Source organism: Camelus ferus, chromosome 7 (assembly GCF_009834535.1).
Source record: "Camelus ferus isolate YT-003-E chromosome 7, BCGSAC_Cfer_1.0, whole genome shotgun sequence".
NCBI lineage: Eukaryota > Metazoa > Chordata > Mammalia > Artiodactyla > Camelidae > Camelus > Camelus ferus.
The window spans coordinates 66,489,129-66,509,114 of NC_045702.1; the positions used below are offsets into that span (position 1 = coordinate 66,489,129).

The following is a 19,986-nucleotide window of genomic DNA, read 5'->3' on the forward strand; positions in this document are numbered from 1 at the left end:
CTTTTGAAGTAAAATCAAGAATTGGTTAACTTCTCAAGTGTAAAATTTAGCAGGGCGCATGCCTGTTGACCCATGAGGAATTTCGAAAGGCTGCTTAATGCATTATTGATCGTCCTTTTTTAAATTAGTTCCTTGGAAGTGGGCAGTCCTTGGGGTGGGGTGAAGTGTACAGGGCCTGGGGCGAGTCATGCTGTATATCCCCTTCTCTGCTCCACCGGTCTCATTAATCTAGTGCTGTCAGCTCATAAGGATCACGGACAGCCTTGGTGGCCAAAAGAGTTTCTAAAAGGGCTATGGCCTGAGGATGGTGCAAGGAAAGGAGGAGAGGCATCTCCTCCAGCTGAGCTTTGTAGGTTCAAATAAGATGCACTTTTATAGACTGAGTGCTCCTATGTAAGACTCAGGTCTGATCAGCCAGCAGAACCAACTCCTGCCTCCCGTGGCTGCTTCTTTGAAATACAATTCATCTTTTAACAAGAGGAGAGGACAAGGTGAGGAACAGGTGGCCCCAGGTCATTTATCTGATCCACATAGCCTAAGTCAGCGTTTGCTAAAAGGTTACCTTCATAGCTCTATGTACCTCTGGACACATTCCAATTCATCATTGTTTACTTGTTTTTAAAATTTTTTATTGAAGTATAGTTGATTTACAATGTTGTGTTAATTTCTGGTGTGAACAGCGTAGTGATTCAGTTATATATATATATATATATTATATATATATATTATATATATATATAATCTTTTTCATAATAAGTTATTATAAGATATTGAATGTAGTTCCCTGCACTATACCTTAGGATCTTGTTGTTTATCTATTTTATATATAGTAGTTTGTATCTGCAAATCCCAAACTCCTAATTTATCCCTTCCTCTGATCCTTTATGCTTTGGTAACCATAAGTTCATTTTCAGTATCTGTGAGTCTCTTTCTGGTTTGTAAATCAGTTCATTTGAATCATTTTTTAGATTCCACCTATAGGCAATATCATATAATATTTGTTTTTCTCTGTCTGACACTGCATTTAGTATACCAGTATTTATTTTAAAAGCATTCATGTCAGGATAAACAGGGCCTCCCACTTGTTGCTCCCAACCCCAGTCTATATCTTGACATGTTACCACCCTCTGGAAAGCCACACGTTACAGTAGTGAGAAGCGACAACCAGTTCCTTAAGACCTGGAAGGACCTGCCTTTCTTTGGTGGCAATTCCAGGTCTATTACACACCCAACCCTAAGAAGAAAGAAGGCCAAGGAGAGAATCTGTGTACACCTTACGCATTTAAATGCGTGGTGAATTCCTACATTTTTAAGTGTGGCCAAAGGAATATTTTGAGCCTTATCATTCTGCTTAGCAGTTCCTCTTTCCTTGGGGAGAAGGAAGGGGTTGGCATAAGGTGTTTGGAATGGCAGATGTGTTTTCTCTTCTATATCTGGATTAAGTTTAAAAAGAGATTTTTTTCCAACCAGAAATGCTAGAACTCAGTTTAAGTAACAGAAGTCTGAAGATGAGGAATGTTTTGAATCCACCTTGGTCTCTGTTCCTCTTCCTTTTGTCTTTCTGTGTTGCTTTTATGTAATATTATATGTGGATTCTTTTCTTTCTTTTTCTTTAACTAGATCTTGGGAAGAACACGTATAGAGCTAAGTAACATCCTTGGTGATACGATGTCAGGAGTATTCTGATCTATCTTGGCCTTTTCCAGTGCTGATGGCTAAGTTCCTGTGAGATTCCAGAAACTCTCAGAAAGAGGATGAGGTCACTGGCTGAGACTCCTACTCCCCAACCAGTACAATATCTCAGAATTGTAGATGAAAACCACATTGTGAGATTTTTTTCCTCTCCTATCTTTTTACATCCTGGTGCTTACTATGGGCAGTTTTAATGGTCGTTAGTGTTATGTTGAACTTTGAGGATATAGTGAAATGTGGACAGGTGCTTAACCTATATGTGAACCTTCACAAGAATGTTTGCCTTTGAGCCAGGCTTGAGCAACTCATTACTTATTCCCATGATGCCAGTAGACTGAATTGCATAATAGTTCCAAAGATTCTACCTGCCCGACTCGTCTGTTTTCATTTTGTATTCCAGAGACTCTGAAAAGGCTTATCCTTAGGAAGGAAAGGCTCATTTGGCTAGTGGAGACTGTAGGCATTTGCTCCTTTTCTGTTTGGGAAAATTGCCATTATTTCACCAAGATGTTGTGATAAAAAAAAAAAAAGCTACTTACTCATTAAATGATAATGTAGTATTTTTCCTTTGAAATAGGAAGAATGAATATAATTTTTTCCTGAAGAACCTATTATAAATGTTAATGTTTGTAGGTCACTTACTACTTTGCTTGCTGCTGAGGGGGGCAGTAGTGGGGTCTGAAGGTCCAGAACTTTACTTCCATAACTATAGATATATTCCTTCCAATAATAACAGAAAAATTGTTTGTAAACATAATTTTATAGGTTTGTAAATGTAATTTTATAAGTGGTTGAATCATAATGAAAGTTCTGTGGTGAATTATTCTCCTTCGTATAAGTTGAAAATAGCTTTTTTAAACCTAGATACATTTGTACTTTCTTATTGAGTATATTTCACCTTGGAAATGGATAGTTGCAGCTCTTTTATCCTAGAAAGAAGGGAGTAAAGAGGTGAAAATTGCAGGAAACAGGAGTAGATTGAGTTATATGAACCTCATTTTAAGTAACAAAAAGAGCCTAGAGAATATAGTGCAAGGCTGGATCTACTGTTCCAAGAAAGGGGTTATTTCTTTTTTTTTTTAATTTTGGAGGGGAGGTAATTGGGGTTTTATTTACTTATTTTTTTTAATGGAGGCACTGGGGATTGAACCCAGGACCTCATGCTTTTTAGGCATACGCTGTACCACTGAGTTATACCCTCCTCTGCAAGGGATTATTTCTTGAGTCTGTTTCATATATCCCATCAGAAGTAATGTTATGAGCAGACATGAGCACAGTACATAGTAATTAAATGTCTTCTCTACAGGAATAGAATTTTACATTAAAGACATATTTTCATGCTTAATTTTTGGTTCTGTGCTCTATTTTAAGGCTCTTAAATGGCTCTAAAATTATTTTTTGATTAAAAGATTTAAAAGAAAAATTGTGCATCTTTTGAAGGTTTCCATCAAAGGGTATCTCAGGCACTGGGAAATCACTGCAGATAGTGGTAAAGTGATCCAAATCTATGTCACAGCATTCTTATGCTTTGACCAAAACTACATTAAAAAATGGTGGCATCGTGAAAAGGGAGAGCAGGTATTATAAATCAAGGAGGCGATGATGATGGGAAAGAAGATTACTTTAAGAGAGGATATTTCAGTCTCCTTTCCTGAAAATTCTAGAATAATGCTTTCTAGAGAATTTGGAAACAATTTATGAAGGATGAAAACATCAAGATTTCAATGATGATAAAGCTTAATGCAAATCAGTGTGGTAAATGTAGTTGAGGAAGCATGAGATATCCTTTAATACACAGAACAAATTTTCATGAGCTACCATGTCTAATATTATGTTGTCATGAAAGGATGGCAATAAACAAATAAAAAATAGATGAGTCCATTTATTTTTCCTTCTTAATTCTGTTGCTTTTCCTTCCTGCAAATTTCCTCAAAAATAAATGGTATTACAGCATGGCTTGAGAGGTGTTAAGTTTTGCCTTTCTTTCTCCCAGTTCTCTTTTTCTTCTGGGCCAAAATTCTTTTGTTTTTGTTTTTTTTTTTTAGTTTAAGTATAGTCAGTTTACAATGCTGTGTCAATTTCTGATGCACAGCATATTAGTTCAGGCATACATACATGTACATATATTTGTTTTCATATTCTTTTTCATTATAGATTACTATAAGATATTGAATATAGTCCCCTGTGCTATACAGTAGAAACTTGTTGTTTATCTATTTTATATGTATTAGTTTATATCTGTAAATCTTGAACTCCCAATTCATCCTTTTCCCACCTGTTTTCATATTCTTTTTCATTATAGATTACTATAAGATATTGAATATAGTCCCCTGTGCTATACAGTAGAAACTTGTTGTTTATCTATTTTATATGTATTAGTTTATATCTGTAAATCTTGAACTCCCAATTCATCCTTTTCCCACCTGTTTTCATATTCTTTTTCATTATAGATTACTATAAGATATTGAATATAGTCCCCTGTGCTATACAGTAGAAACTTGTTGTTTATCTATTTTATATGTATTAGTTTATATCTGTAAATCTTGAACTCCCAATTCATCCTTTCCCACCTTCTTTCCCCACTGGTAGCCATAAGTTTGTTTTCTATGTCTGTGAGTCTGTTTCTGTTTTGTAAATAAGTTCACTTGTCTTTTTTTTTTTTTTAGATTTCATACATAAGTAATATGATATGGTATTTTTCTTAGAGTGACAATTCCAGGTCCATCCATGTTGCTGCAAATCGCATTATTTTATTCTTTTTTATGGCTGAGTAGTATTCCATTGTATAAATATACCACAGCTTCTTTATCCAGTCATCTGTCAATGGACATTTAGGTTGTTTCCATGTCTTGACTATTGTAAATAGTGCTGCTATGTATAAACTTTGGGATGCATTTATCTTTTTGAATTAGAGTTCCCTCCAGATACATGCCCAGGAGTGGGATTGCTGGATCATATGGTAAATCTGTTTTTATTTTTTTGAGGAATCTCCATACTGTTTCCCATAATGGCTGCACCAAACTACATTGTATAGGGGTTCCCTTTTCTACACACCCTCTCCAGCATTGTCATTTATGGGCTTTTGAATGATGACCTTTCTGACTGGTATGAGGTGATACCTCATTGTAGTTTTGATTTGTGTTTCTCTAATAATTAGTGATACTGAGTATTTTTTTCATGTGCCTATTGGCCATTTGTATGTCTTCATTGGAGAATTGCTTGTTTAGGTCTTCTGCTCATTTTTGGATTGGGTTTTTTGTTGTTGTTGTTGTTGTTATTAAGTTGAATGAGCTGCTTATATATTCTAGAAATTAGGCTGTTGTCAGTCTCATCATTTGCAAATATTTTCTCCCATTCTGTATGTTTGTTTGATTGATTGATTTTTGCTATGGTTTCCTTTGCTGTGCAAAAGCTTATAAATTTAATTAGGTCCCATTTGTTTATTTTTGCTTTATTTCTATTTGGGCCAACAACATTCTTTAATGCTCTAGTTATCTACCCCTTGAATTAATACCATGGGTTATAGAGATACAAGCTGGCCTATCTGTTGCACATCATTAAGTGGCTTCATTAAAACATTAAATTATATCAGGGTGCAAAACATTTGTGAGTTCTGCTCATTTATCTACTATCCTTGCAAACTCTCTGAAAAACCATTTGTGCAAAGATCTTGATGAAGGAAGGGAAGAAAGGCTTATAGATATTGGATTCTATAAAAACACAATCGAGGAACTTCATAATTGTTGGCTCTCAATGAATGCCCATTGTGCTCAAATATAATTTGAGTGAGATTATGGCCAGAGCTTCATGGCCTTGACCATTACGGAAACTATGATCACACTGACCAGGAAACATACACTGGTTGCCTATTAAGATCATGTTTGTTAAGCATCTCTGTTAGCAAGGTACTGACTCAGCAAGAGTGCCTCTACAGAACTCTAAATGTACACTCTAGGTAATTGGGAGGAAGGAAGTGGGGAGGCACATGGGCAGTCTGTGAGTGGCAGAAAGGATGGAAGTGAGATTTATTTGGAGGGTCATCATCTTCTGTGTCTGACACCGGTCAGCCTGGCTTCACCCTCATCTCACCCTAGAATTGGGTTGAAGATCTATATCGATCAGGCGATAGAGCTTCTTGTGTCAGGGCTCTGATGTCAGAGCGATCTGGGTCTGTCACTTACTAGCTATGTGAACGCGAAGCTTTAATTTCCACATTTGTATTACTTCCTAGAGCTGTCACAGGGATTAAATTAAATCATGTTTGTAAAAGCGCTCAACTAAGGCTGGTCGCTGTTAACTTCAGTGACGTGGGGTAAAAGCGAAAATGCGAGTCATGATGCTACCATTCTTTTAAAAAGACTGGGTATGAGAGATAGGGTGTGGAGGATGATGGTGTGACTGGAGATAACATGGGTGTACCTTCTAGCATTTCCCATAGCTTCTGGGGTTTGTGCTGCTCACTGGCTTTTCAACTTTTCTTTGCTTCCTACTGTTCCAGACCCTGAGTTATAAGACTCAGAAATAATGGGCTGGTGAGTAGGTAATACTGAGGTGTGCACATATCCTCCAGCCTACAAGATATTTGTTTCTCAATAGACATAGAATTGATAATCAAAATAGTCACAGAATTTTGTAGTCAAAAGGAAGCCAGACACTGTAAGTCAACTCTGCTCATTAACAAGTGCAGAGCAGAGATTCTAGGATTAACTGTGTTGAAACATTTAAAGGATACTAGACTAAAACAAATAGAAAATTTCCTAAACGTGGTGTTACAGATTGAATTGTGTTCCTTCTCCCAGATTCATGTTGAAATCCTAAATCCCCAGTACCTCAAAATGGGACTTTATCTGGAGATAGGGTGATTGCAGATATAACAAATTGAAATAAGATGAGGTCATATTGGAGTAGGGTGGGCCCCTAATTCTGTCTGCCCAGTGTCCTTACAAAAGAGAAAATTTGGAGACAGACACAGGCACAGGAAGAACACCATAAAAACATGAAAGCAGGTATTGGGGTTGTGCATCTATAAACCAAAGAACATCAAAGATTTCCAGCATACCACTGGAATCTAGGAGAAAGGTGTGGAACAGATTCTGCAGCACAGTCCTCACAAGAAACCAAGCCTGCCAACACCTAGATCTTAGATTTATGGAGTCCAGAATTATGACACAATAAATTTCTTTTCAGCCAACCAGTTTGTGGTACTTTGTTATGACAGCCCTAGTAAACTAACACACGTGGGTACAATTATCTCCATTTGTCCTAAACAGGGCTGTGACTAGGATGAAGCAAATGTAGCACTTGCCTCAGGCACAGCATTTAAGGGGCACCCAAAACCCCCTCAGTAATGAATATAAATAAGATCTTAATGCTATATTTAAAAAATTGAAATTAGTGCAAAAAATGAATGCCAAACCAAATATCAAAAATTTACCTAAAGATGGGATCAGTGGTGGCTTCACGCTGAGCAGATTGGAGCAAGGGTCAGAAGGAATGAAAAATCAGTAATATTGATTATGGCTTTATATAAATGTTTGATATTTTGTTCATTGTGGATTTTTGGTGTACTTTTGACATTCTAAAACATTGCATAAAATATTATGTATCTTGATTTCTGAGATTTTGGCACCCCTTAAATTTTACACCTGAGATGAACACCTTACTTTCCTCACCCTAGTCCTTGCCCTGCATCCAAATGGTCAGTCGAGAATAGGACCCTAATTTTAACATACAGTGAGCTGATACCTGTGCAAGTCCCACATTCATCATTTTGTTGTTGGCCAAAGAAGAAAAGAAAGAGTCCTTGCCAGATAGGTCCGCTTGTCTTTGATGTCATCTCAGACTCAGAAATGAACATGAAACTCATTTTCTCAACACCAAAGGGATTCCCTTGCTGTCATCCTTTCCTCAGTTCCACTATGGTTCTCACATTAATTGCTGGTCAAAACTTCAGTACCATTATTAGTTCTGCTCTCTTGTCATCCATATGCAGTTGTTAAATCAGGCTAATTATTTCCCTATCTTCTAAGTAAAAATGGCCGTATTGTGCTTTTGTACAATAAATATTGAAGAATACATTGAGATATAAGATTCCATATACTTTGGCAGGAATAAAGAGAGTAAAAAATTGTCAGTAATCTTACCATCAAGAGGTACACTTTCTCAATAATTGTAGTGGACATTCTTCCCGACACTGTACATTTGCACTTGCAAATGTATTTTCTTAAATGGGATTTTTTAAATGTATGTTTTTTAGATAATCTTTTTAACTTTTCGATTGCCTTGTGAATTGTGTACATCTTGTTGATAAATCTGTGTGTACAAAATAATTTTTAATGGTTTTATAGCATCCAGATAAATGGATGTACATTAATGTATTTAACCAATATCCTCTTATAGAACATTAAGCTTATATGTAATTTTTGCTACTATATGCAACACCACAATGAACATCTTTATACATGTACACTTATCTGATGATTTCTTTAGGCTAAATTACTAGAAGTAAAGTTATTGGGCCAAAAATGTACAAATTTTGTTATTTTGTACTTATTGCTAAACTAACAAAGTTTTGCTTTTACCATTGGTTTATGGAAGTGCCTCTTTTTCCTGGATGTTTTAAAATTTCCATTTATTTTGTAATTGCCTGTTCATGTACTTTATATATTCTCTCTTTTGGGTTGTTCATCTCTTTCAAAGTGATTTTTTAAACACTTTTATTAAGGATATTGTGTGGATATTAACTCCTAGTTAATGTTATATACATATGGCTAATGTTTTTTGCAGTTTATCAGTTGTCTTTTAACTTACGTTATATTTTACCCAACCAGAATGTTAAATTTTATGTAGTCAAAAATGTCAATATTTTCCTTTATTTCTTATTTTGGAATCATGCTTAGAAAATCCTTCTCCACTTTAAGACTATGAAAGACTAAGAAAGAGTTTACCTAAATTTTCTTTTATTACAGTTATAGTTTTATTTTTATAAGTGGATTTTTAATCCATTTAAAATTCATGTAAAACTTCTGATGATTCTTCTTGTCCTTTCCTTTTGAATCCTCTTGCTACTGACCTCTTTTGGGCTCAGTATGATTTTAGTTGTTTCTTTGTTTTTGTTTTTTCTTTTGCGGGGAGTAATTGGGTTTTTATTTATTTTGTTGGAGGTACTGGGGATTGAACCGGTTATTTGGCTATTGTCATTTCACTCCACATTTACCCTATTCTAGTCTGCTCTATGATGATGTAGCTAGGGCATTGCAAACTACACTTCCAAGAATCCTTTGCCTGTTAGGGTCCTCAAGCAGCAGGCCCTACAAAGAAATTGGATGTTAGGAGGCAGAGAGAAGGGATTTTCATCCTGTTGGCTTGATATTCCTGTGAGCAAGGCCCCTACCTGAGCGTTTTGTTTCAGGTTTCACCAGCTTCTTTTGGTACTTTGCTCCTTTGTCTCCTCAGAGGTACCTGGAGCAGTCAGTTCTCCCTCCTCTGAGCTTCTAGACTCTGATAAACTAAACTCTTCTTTCTATTTCCCAGGCATAAGAGGTGGTAGTTGCACTTATTATCTCCATGTTAACTCAGTGTTTCTATTTTATTCTTTCAGCCCACCAACACCTGTGTAACCAGTTCCTTATATTTAATTCCCTCTTGAAATACTCACCTTGGTGTCTGTTTTCTTAACTGTTTACTTAATATGTAGTAATAGAAATGGTCCCAGGAAACATATCCTAAAAGATGGAATTCTGGAATGAGTTCACTTACGTTCTTGGCCTTGAATCACTGCTTAATGCCTTGGCAATAAAAAATGAGTTGCTAATAATCCATGACATACATTAGTATCATGATTAATTAATTGATCTCTTGTGGGTGATTGTGATGAAGCATTTGCTGAAGCAAATGTCTTGGACACAAGTGGTTGCCATACGTATCTTTTTGGCTGTAGTGAAACTACAAAAACTAGGAGGTAGAGGAACTCCTTTTGATTGAACTGATGAGCTTACTGAGAGCAAACGACAAATTCAGACCTTTAAATTTTCAACCAAAGACCTTGTTGGAGAATCAGAGAGTCTCTGTAGCAGCCCTAAAAAATCTTTTATTTTATATAGCCACTGAGCTGACTTTGCTGAAGATTAGCCCATTATGTAATTGTGTTGGTTGCAGAATTATAATACAAGTTGGATTTATAAACTGCCAATCTCTTACTCAAAAGTTAAGACATTGATGGGGAAGGTGTGGGACCTGAAATGGAGTAACTGTGTGAATTCAGACAAGGCTGAGCATCTCGAACCCCTGAGTTTTTCTGAGCCTTCTTTGCCTCCTGCTGTATCTGAAGAAACTGACTTTCTCTTACTCCAAGGTCTTGTAATAACAACCTTACCTAAGGCAGTTGCAGTAAAAAAGGTTGCTGCCAAGACCCACCAGCACCATCTCTCATGACCTCTATCACTGGAATCAGAACAAATACAAGGTATGAGTATAAGGAGAGTGTAGTTATGTGCAAAAGACTTGCAAAACTTGCTGTTATATTTTGGCAGAAACTTGGTGAATTTATGTGGAATGGATTTTCTGGTTGTTAGTTTTAGATAGATGGAATATAACATTGGGTTAGGCTAAGTTTATTGATACGAGTTCACAGAGAATCTGGATTTAATGTATTAGCTCAAGCAGCTGGAAGTGACTGTAACAGTTTGCTTGGTTGATTGAGTGAAACTTGGACTCAGTAGTTGCCTACATTCAATGAAATTGAGAAGCCAGAATTTCCAGGCATAATGCTGAGGGAGAAATTCAAAGGTTTAGGGAGATGGGAACTTTGAGTGGCTTTATCATACGTAGTCTCACACTGCCCCACTCCCTCCACTGTAACATTAGAGAGGGGCCAGCGATGACTGCTTTCACTAAGGAATTGAAAAATATGTTAGTGAGAGGAATTCAAGCATCCTTAAAAATAGCTATATGACTGTGGTGGCTGTTCTCTGGAGGGTATGGATAACGGAATCAGAATGCTTTGACTCACTTTACACAGGAAAACATTGAGACTTCCAAATTTAAGTTTTTTGGGAATATATGTAAAGCCAAACCCCTATCTATTGGCTTCCAGTCTGAGACTCCTTCATTAAACTTCGTTTAGACCCAAATCCATCAGATTGTTTTGGTGTGTACTTCAAGACTCAAGGCCACTTTGACTTCACTTATTTATATTCATGCGTACTTTTTTTCTCTCTCACATATGACTTATGGATAGAAAATCATGATATAGTCCCATAACATGCCAAAACAAAAATCGCAATCCGTTACAGTAGCTGCTGCATCCATGCTTATGCTGCTTTGAGCCACAAAGTCAGAGCTGAGCAGTTGCAACAGAGACCTTATGACCTGTGTAGCCTAAAATGTTTACTATCTGGCCCTTGTGGAAAAAGTTTGCCCTCTCTTGCTCCAGAAATGAAAACATTGCAGATAAAACGTAAGTTCTTTTTGTCAGTATGAATTTGAAAATACTGCATTTTCATGTTTGTAGATTATTTTGAGATTTGAATAATCTGTGATTTCTCTGTCACAAGGTAAGATGGGGCAGATTTCTCAGAAGACAGATCAGAATGACTGTGTCTAAAAAAGGTGAGCTACTTGCTCTCCGTTTCCACAAGCATATTTTAAGGATGGTAATGACTACAGAGAACTTCTGTAGGTCACTGACACAATGCACAGTTGCCTCTGGATGCCTAAGAGGTGACTTTACTTTTTCAATTTTTAACATTCACTACGTTAAAAAAAAACAACAAAACTCTTTCCTCACCAATTTTTTGAAAGTCTACTAATTTCTCAGAAAGTGATACACATTCATTATTTGAAATTGGAAAAATATTTTCTGTTTCTAGCTTAGCCTCACATGTAATATTTATAGACTATGTAGTCAATAAATTAGTTTTCACCTGCCTCTTTTTTCCTTGGGAAATGTAAGATTGCATATATTTTCCAAAAGTCAAGAAATATATTCATATCTGGGACAGGCCATTATTTTCCTAAATTACTGAAGTTGCCCTGGAGATGAAGTTGTTTTGAGATGATTGATTTTTTTTATTATCCCACCAGCGTGAATATTTACTGCTGTGATCCTTTTTTTTTTTTTACATTTACATTAAAAAAAAATCTCTCAGGAAATGAGAAACAAAAAGCCCCTAGCATTCTTCTCTATTTCAGTGCCTCTATCCCCTGGGGCCCTTGTCTAGCCTCTTGTCTTCTATGTGAAAATCTACTGTGGCTTCTCAGTCAGAGGTGTCTTCTGGAGAGATGCCATGTTGGAATGCTTCCTGACGGAGGAACAACTGGTAATGTGTCTGTCTGAAGACCTGTTTCAGACACCTCTTCTCAAGTGATTAAACACACATATCGTCTGATTAATGATTTGATTCTTACATCAGCCTTACTTCTCTCCCCCAAGATTATGCTTACATTCTAAAAGAAATCTTCAATGAACACTAGTAGTCTTCTATTGTAGCTGTGGAAATAAATTACTTCAATTTTTATTGCTTAAAATTACACAAATCTATTATCTTACAATTCTGGAGGTCAGAAGTCTGAAATAATTCTCACTAAACTAGAATCAAAGAGTTGGTCCCTTATCTGGAGGCCCTAGGGGAGTATCCGATTTTTGGCTTTTTCTAGTTTTTAGGGGTCTCTGGCATCTCCCTTCCATCTTCAAGGCCAGCATTGACCATCAAAGCCTGTTCTTCTCACATCTCATCATTCTAACACTTACACCCCCACCTCTCCCATGTTTAAGGTCCCTCATGGTTACATTGGGCCCACCCTGGACAATCTAGGATAGTTTCCTAGGTCAAAGTCCTTAATTTAATCACAGCTGCAAAGTCCCTTTTGGCATGGTAAGGCATGGTAAGTTTCACAGGTTCTAGGGATTAGGACATGGGCATCTTTCCAGTGGGGTACATTATTCTGCCTACTGCAAATACTTTAACTCGAAAGAGTGGATAATGTCTGAAATGGGATAGAATCATTGGGGAGATACTGTTTTCCTTTTGCTATTTCTCCATCATACTAGTTTACTACTCCAGCTGTTGTGTAAAATACCTTCCAGGAGTAAAATTACTATTCTTATAAGCCCCTTTTCAAGGCTGGCTCAAGGCAAAATTATGAAGCAGTTTGACTTGTCAGATTTTGTTCGCTCTAGTTTTATTTCTTCTTTCCAAGAACACTGCTCTCCTCTAATTCCCAGTCTTAAGTTAATCCTGATGAAATATTTTGAGACAGGAGCTAAAGAAGTGAGCCTCCTGATATTTTCACATTATCAGAAAGTTTTGAAAATCAAAAACTTGAAGACACAGAGTGGAACTTTAGGTTCCAAAATGATCCATAAGCTAGTCTTGTCAATTTAAAATTTGTATTCGTCCGTCAGAGGACTTTCAAACCACCCATGTAGGTTCTAGTCCTTTGTAGCTATGTTATCATTGACAAAGATTAGAGTTTGAAAACTAGATTTTTTTTAAATGGAATTGCTATGGACTTACATTTACCATTGGTTGTAAATTTACTAATACATTTCACCCTTGAATAATAATAACAGGGGTTAGGAGCATCAACCCTTCATGCACTCAAAAATCCGAGTGTAATTTAGTTTTTCCTCTGTATCCATGGGTTCTACATTTGCAGACTCAGCAAACCTTGGATTGTGTAGTACTGTATTTACTGCTGGAAAAAAAATTTGTGTATAACTGGACCCACACATTTCAAACCCATGTTGTTTATGGGCCAACCATAACAGTGTGCCAATAAAATGAAGCCTCCAAGTTTTCTATATTTTCTGATAGAAAGTGGGGGAGGAAGTGATGAGATGTAAACTTTAAATTTTGCAGAATACACTATCTTTTGGTTTAAATATTTTTTTCTGATTAACTCAGATTCTTAGATTTAAAATTTATTTCCCTACCTTTCCAAAATGGTATCTGGTGTGTTTGGGGATGAGGCTATGTGACCACATGATCTTAGGAGGGTATAGGGGCCTCTGGATTTTAGCTGGTCTCTGCTGAGGAGTGGTTATTATGGGTTTCTTCCTAGATTAGTGTTCACTGAAATGCATTTGGGCCTGTGCGGTCATTTGGGTACTGTGTTGGCTTATACCTTGGTCCCAGACATATATTTCTTTTTTTTTTTTAAGCTGAAGTATGGTTGTTACAATGTTGTGTTAATTTCTGGTGTATGGCATGGTGATTCAGTTATACAATGTGTGTCTATGTGTGTCTATGTATATTTATATATTCATTTACATATTCTTTTTCATTATTGATTGTTACAAGGTATTAAATATAGTACCCTATGCTATACAGTAGGACCTTATTGTTTATCTATTTTATATATGGTAGTTAGTATCTGCAAATCCCAAACACCTAATCCTTCCCTACCCCCTTTACCCCCTGGTAGCCATAAGTTTGTTTTCTAGAGACAAAAATATATTGCTGAAGTTGAAATCTCCATGTAATTGTGGCTTCACAATCCAACTCTAAGCTCTTGCTGGTTCTCCAGTTCTCAGAATCTCATGTCCTTTATCAGGGCATGCAGAAACCTCTGGGTCCCTTATATTCCTTGTGCAGGCTATAGGAGGACTAGAGTGCTGCTTCAGGCTCATCTGTCCTTCACCAATGCAGCATTAATTGCTTTTGCCTCTTGTTGGATGAGGCTGTACGTGCCTCTCCATCTAGGGACATAAAGTCTTCCAAGCTATGCCTGGGTGTTACAGATAAGATTACCAGGAGACAGACTAAAGTGGAGATTTGTACGCAGAAGTTTATTGAGGAGGGCTTCTAGAATCTATACCTGCAGGGGAATTGAAGTGTGATGGAATGTAGCAAAGGCTCAGCTGATCCTATGGAGAAACTCTGAAGCTGGAATGAACCATCAGGTTGTCTTGAATCAAGTAAAGCAAGGGTGTTGGACACGTGTAAGTTGACCAGTCACTGGATGACAGGTGCTCCCCCACTCATTAAGGGGGCATTCATTCCCCTGGGCAATGTGACTTTCTTCAGCTGAGAGCAGTTCCCTGAGAAATATTTATCTATGAACTGTCAGACATCAATACTCCCCCTGGCCAGGGGAGTGAACGCCTTAGTCTTGCAGAAAGGGGGAACGGGGCACCATACCACAACATCCTCTACCCTGGGTAAGCCTGCCATGAGCCTGTCATGACTCTCAGTTGACATTCTTGGGATCCCTCTTACCCATCTGGATATTTCTATTGGGTCTCCATTCCCCAACTCTGCCTAGATACTGTACTCTCAGAGGGAGAGAAGGGGGCATACTCATTTGATGTTATTTTTCTAATTCCTTGTCATTTGTATTTTTTACGCTCTCCCTGAACAGTGAGGTGTGGGATTCCTCTGTCCTACTTCTCCCTGGGGTGGACTTCTCCTACATCATGTTGTCAAGAACAGTGAGGGGTCTGAGAATTTACCCTGGCTTACAAGTTAGCTTGTCACAGTTTCATGGCTGTTGGCAGAAGACATGAGACTCCCGAGTCAGAGACTAAGGGCTTTATCACTCATGACCCCATAGGCAGCCCCATTCTCCAGTTCCCCTAAGTCCCAGGGAGTAATGCTGATGGCACTGGATGGTGCTCTACACACACAAAGGTTATGTCACAGCTGAGGAATTCAAGCTTAGGAAAGTCCAAACTTGCCCAAACTTTGAACCAGAGGGAGACATTGTTTTCATTTTATTGGACAGCAAACAAACCTATTCTGTGCTCCAGGGAGACATACTATCTCTATCTTTCAAGACTGTTCTCTACACAACTATCCTAGAAAATTTAATTCAGAGTAAAAGTCTGTCAGTGCCTCTGCTTACAAGATGGGAAGAAACACAAAAGATTAATGAGGAACTGTCTCCCAACACACACATCCTTAACCCATAAGGATTAAGTTTCATAGCTCTGCCTTAAAGGTAGAAGGGGTATTTGTTCCACATAATGGAAAAAACTATGATTTGAGTCTTATAGGTTTGATTATTGTTGTAAGAGCTTTGGAACCACTGGCAACTAGGTTTGTTATTGCCTAAATATTGCTGAAATTATCTATTGATTTTACATTCATATATCATTCCTATTTAAAATTTAGGAAAATCACAACTACATGAGGCTTGTAACACAGACTAGGACAATTGCAATCTAAAGACCACGTTTACCTAAATTGTCAAAATTTCTTTTAGGACTATTTCACAGCTTTGTTTTGTGTTTTATATTGATATGCACACTGTCAGGTAGTAAGGTAGTTCATACTATTAGTCAGAGTAATTAACATTAGTTGCTGTAACAAACAACTCCCAAGTTTCAGTGACATAATATTAAAAAAAAGTTTTATTTCCTATTCATGTCATAGACCAAAGAGGGTCAGATGGTTCTCCCCGGGTTTCTCTCCCCCAGTGTTGAGTCAGGGACCCAGGGTCATTTCATCTGGTAGTTCTGCTTTCCAGTAAGGCCTCCAGATTCCTTCAGTGGGTGCCCTCCATTTGGCCAGCTAACTAGCAAAGAGTGTTGAAGACTGGATGTTTTAAGGGTCAGGCCAGAAAGTGAGGTATATCACTACTATATTTCATTGGCCAAAATTAGTTACCTGGCCTGACTTAGATGCAAAGAGTGGGGAAATGTGACCTTCCTACTGTCTCTGTCATATTCTTTAATAAGAATATGTCAGTCAACAATATTTACTGATGCTCAGCTTGTTGCATATCATTGTATTAGGCACCATGAAAGTAAAAAGAGAGTCGAAAGTTCCCATGCACGGATATAGACAATGGATTAAGGGAAGAAGTCTTCTTGACTCATTCTGTTTAAGTAAGTCATTTAGTGATAGATTGAGTCCAAATCTCCATTGTGAGTTACTTGTTTAGAGACAGAGATGCATTTTAACCCCTAGAAAAAGTGTATAAATTATAGTGTATGGATCAGATAATGTGTACTCTGGATTAATTTTAGATGTCCATATTACTGGTGTTGATTGCAGATGGTCCTCCAGGTTTGACAACTGAATAGGGTGGGCCTAGCACTCATAGGAACTTGGGTATAATAGCTTAATTCTTGTCATAAGCATGAAAAAGAGATACTGCATGTGAAGCAGTCAGTGGCATCTTAAAGGGAGATGGGCTTGAGACTTGGGATCTGGGTCATAGGAAAACTATATAAAAGACCAGGAAACAAGTGACAGGACACGATAATTATCAAATTGGCAGGGGCTGTTGTATAAAGTAAGGAAGAAAGGAACTAATGTAATTATTGATTATGTAGTGACGTTAATAGCTAAAGAAAAGAAAACATAAGTTAGAATTACTGTGACCTCCTTTTTGTTGCAACAGACATAAATGTATTTTCAAAAGACTTGGTGACCTTATAATTATGTCATAAAAGCAAATTAAGCAGCTGCTTGCCTTCTGATGTCTAATTTTGCTCAAACCCCTCCTCCCGTTGCCCCCATTTATAAATGTCCCCATTTATAAATCATTATTTATTAATGGTTCAGATGTTCAGGTAACACAATGATGATAGTAGGCAGTTGATACTTGTTGAATGCCTGTTATTTGTAGGTGCTTTATACAAGGTGCTTTTTAAAAATAAGTTTACTATTTTAATTCTCATGAGGATGCTCTGAGGTAGGCATAATTACCCTTGTACCCTTGTTTCAACAGTAGAGAAAATTCAAGCCCAGTGAAGTTGCATGACTTGATGAGGACACATGACAAATTGTGGAGCTAGAACTGGAAACCTAGTCTTTGGATATGATTTTTTGGCTTTACATTTTAATAGTGACATGAATAGAACCAATTATTATAATCTCTGGTTGACATTCTGAGCATTTTATAAAGTCATGTAAGGTAGATTAAAAGATTGCTTAAGGTAGAATAAAAGATTGCTTATTCAAACTCTACAAAAAAGGTAAAAGAAAGAAAGGTGAAATATTGAAATGTTGAAATACATTGATTTTGGCATCACAGAAAATAACGTGTACCTCTCTCACTCTGCCGTTTACACTCTCATTCTCTTTCTCTTCCTTTCTAATTTATATTTCATCAGTTTCTGGAAAATGGTTGATGGGCACTCTGGTTGACTCCCAGAAAGTAAAATATATTAAAATTATTTTCAAATTTTAACAAAATAGATTGCTTGCCTTCAGATTGTGAAGAACCAACAATAATGATAAATGAAAGAAAAAATCCATTGAAGGTAGTTCATGCTTTTGTGCTTTATATGAATGGAATCATACTATAAGCGTTTTCCATAGCCGGCTTTTTTATTTAATATTATGTTATTGAGATTCATTCATATTGTTTTGTGTAGCTGTAGTTCTTTAATTTTTACTGTTGTAAATGAAATTCCATTGCTTTTATATACTGTAATTTGTTTATCCTTTGTATTATTGACAGACATTTGGGTTGTTTCTAGGTTTTTGCTGTAACAAGCAAATGCTGGTATGAACATTTCTTTTATAAGTATCTTGGTACATGTATGCAAATGTTGCTGTAGGGGATATATAGTCTTAGGAGTATAATTACTGGGTCAACTTTATTAAATAATAAAGTTGCATCAAATTTCAGATAATGTCATAGTGTTTTTCCAGAGTGAGTTTTGTACCAATTTACACTCCCAACAGGCATGTAAAAATTTTATTTGTTCCACTTCCACATCTTACACTTTTCATTGTCACTTTTCAACTCTTGCTAATCTGGTAGTTCAGTGTAGTTTTAATTTGTATACCTCAGGTACTAATGAGATTAAACATTGTTTCTTATATATTTTGGTCATTCTTTTTTCCACTTCCGTTACCTTCCAAAGGTTCTTTGCCTATTTTCCATTGGCTTGTCTTTTTATCATTGACTTCAACAGGTGTTTTGTGTTTTTTTTTTTAAACATTTTCTGGATACTAATCATTTGACAGTAGTTTGTGGTGCACTTCTTTTCTTTCTATTTATGATTTATCTTTTTCATTTTTAAATGGATTTTTTGCTAAACACAAATATTAAATTTTAATGTAGTCCATGTGATCATCTTTTTTTGTATAATTTGTACTTATTCTGTCTTAGTTAAGAAACCCTTTCTACCCTAAAGTTGGAGAGATAGTCTATCTTCTTTAAAAATGGTTCATTTTTAAATACATGATTTTCTTAATATATATGGTATGCTTTAGGAATACAATTTTATTTTTTTCTGTATGGTTAACCAATTTGAATCCCTACATTGTCCACCAAATTGGTATGCTAACTCTGTCACACCTCGGGTTTCATGACTTGTATAATCAAAAAGCCACTCATCAATCTTAGATCAGACTCAACAACATTTTATTATATGGTTATGATTAAATGTGTTTTCATTAAAAAATAAAGTGTGGTTTAGGTGGGTTAGATCTGTTGAACAGCAAGCAGGAAAAATATAGTTGAGAACTTGGGGCAGGGAAAGGGAAATCAGTTAGGAGTTTACTACAAATTCACGAAAATGAGGTTCTGAATCATGACAGTGATGTGGTAATGGAAAGGACAACAGTGTGAGAAGGCTTGCAGAAAAACTGACTATATTTGGTAAATAATTGTATGTGAAAAGCAAAGTAAGGGAAATGATGTGTAACTAAGTTTTGAGCTTGAATGACTGTAGTTTTAGGAAAAACAAGATTATGTCACTGTTAAATTTAGTAAAATTGATATGGCTACAGGACACTGAAGTTAAGATTTCCAAAGTATTTGTCTATAGTTAAGTTAAATCCATTGGAGGCATACTTTCAATAACTTTGTTGAATTCTGCATCTTTATTGTTTCATAGGAATTCTTTATATAATTTGGATAATACAAATCCTTCTCCCAGGATTATCTTCTTCTGTTTGTCTTTTTGTTCGTTTTAGATCTTTTTATGGTATCTTTTGAGAAACAGAAGTTCTTTATTTTTATATAGTCAATTCTATCAGTCATTTTATGTTGCACATTTTATTTAAGAATGTTTCTTTGCTATGAGGTCATGAAATGTTTTCCTATATTATATTTTAATTATATTTTAAAAGTCACATATAGATATTTAATCTAACTGAAATTGAGTGTTTATGGTATCAGGTAAGGATCCAGTATTTTTCCCCCTTATGGATACTCAGTTGTCCCAGTACCATCTTGAAAAGTCCGTTTGTCTCCCACAAAATTTTAAAACTGCCTTAGTTATATATTAATTGATAAATGTGTGTCTATTTCTAAGCTTTCTATTCAACTTCATTTCTCTAATTGTCAATCTGTGTAAACACCACTTGATTTTAATTTCTACAACTTTAT

At 36.3% G+C, this 19,986-nt stretch overlaps 1 long non-coding RNA gene and 1 other non-coding gene across 3 annotated transcripts in view; one reads left to right on the top strand and one right to left on the bottom strand.

Moving 5' to 3' along the window:
* Positions 1-19,986, top strand: part of LOC116664997 — a 74,774-nt gene that overhangs the window by 42,545 nt on the left and 12,243 nt on the right. The window contains exon 5 of one of the 2 annotated variants that reach the window (XR_004321573.1): positions 1,621-3,718. The exons of the other annotated variant lie outside the window; for it this stretch is intronic. This is a non-coding gene — a long non-coding RNA (uncharacterized LOC116664997). Of the gene's footprint in view, positions 1-1,620; positions 3,719-19,986 lie in introns of those variants that run through there. 2 annotated transcript variants of the gene reach the window in all.
* Positions 2,822-2,893, bottom strand: TRNAF-AAA. The gene has a single exon. It is a non-coding gene; the product is annotated as a tRNA-Phe (tRNA).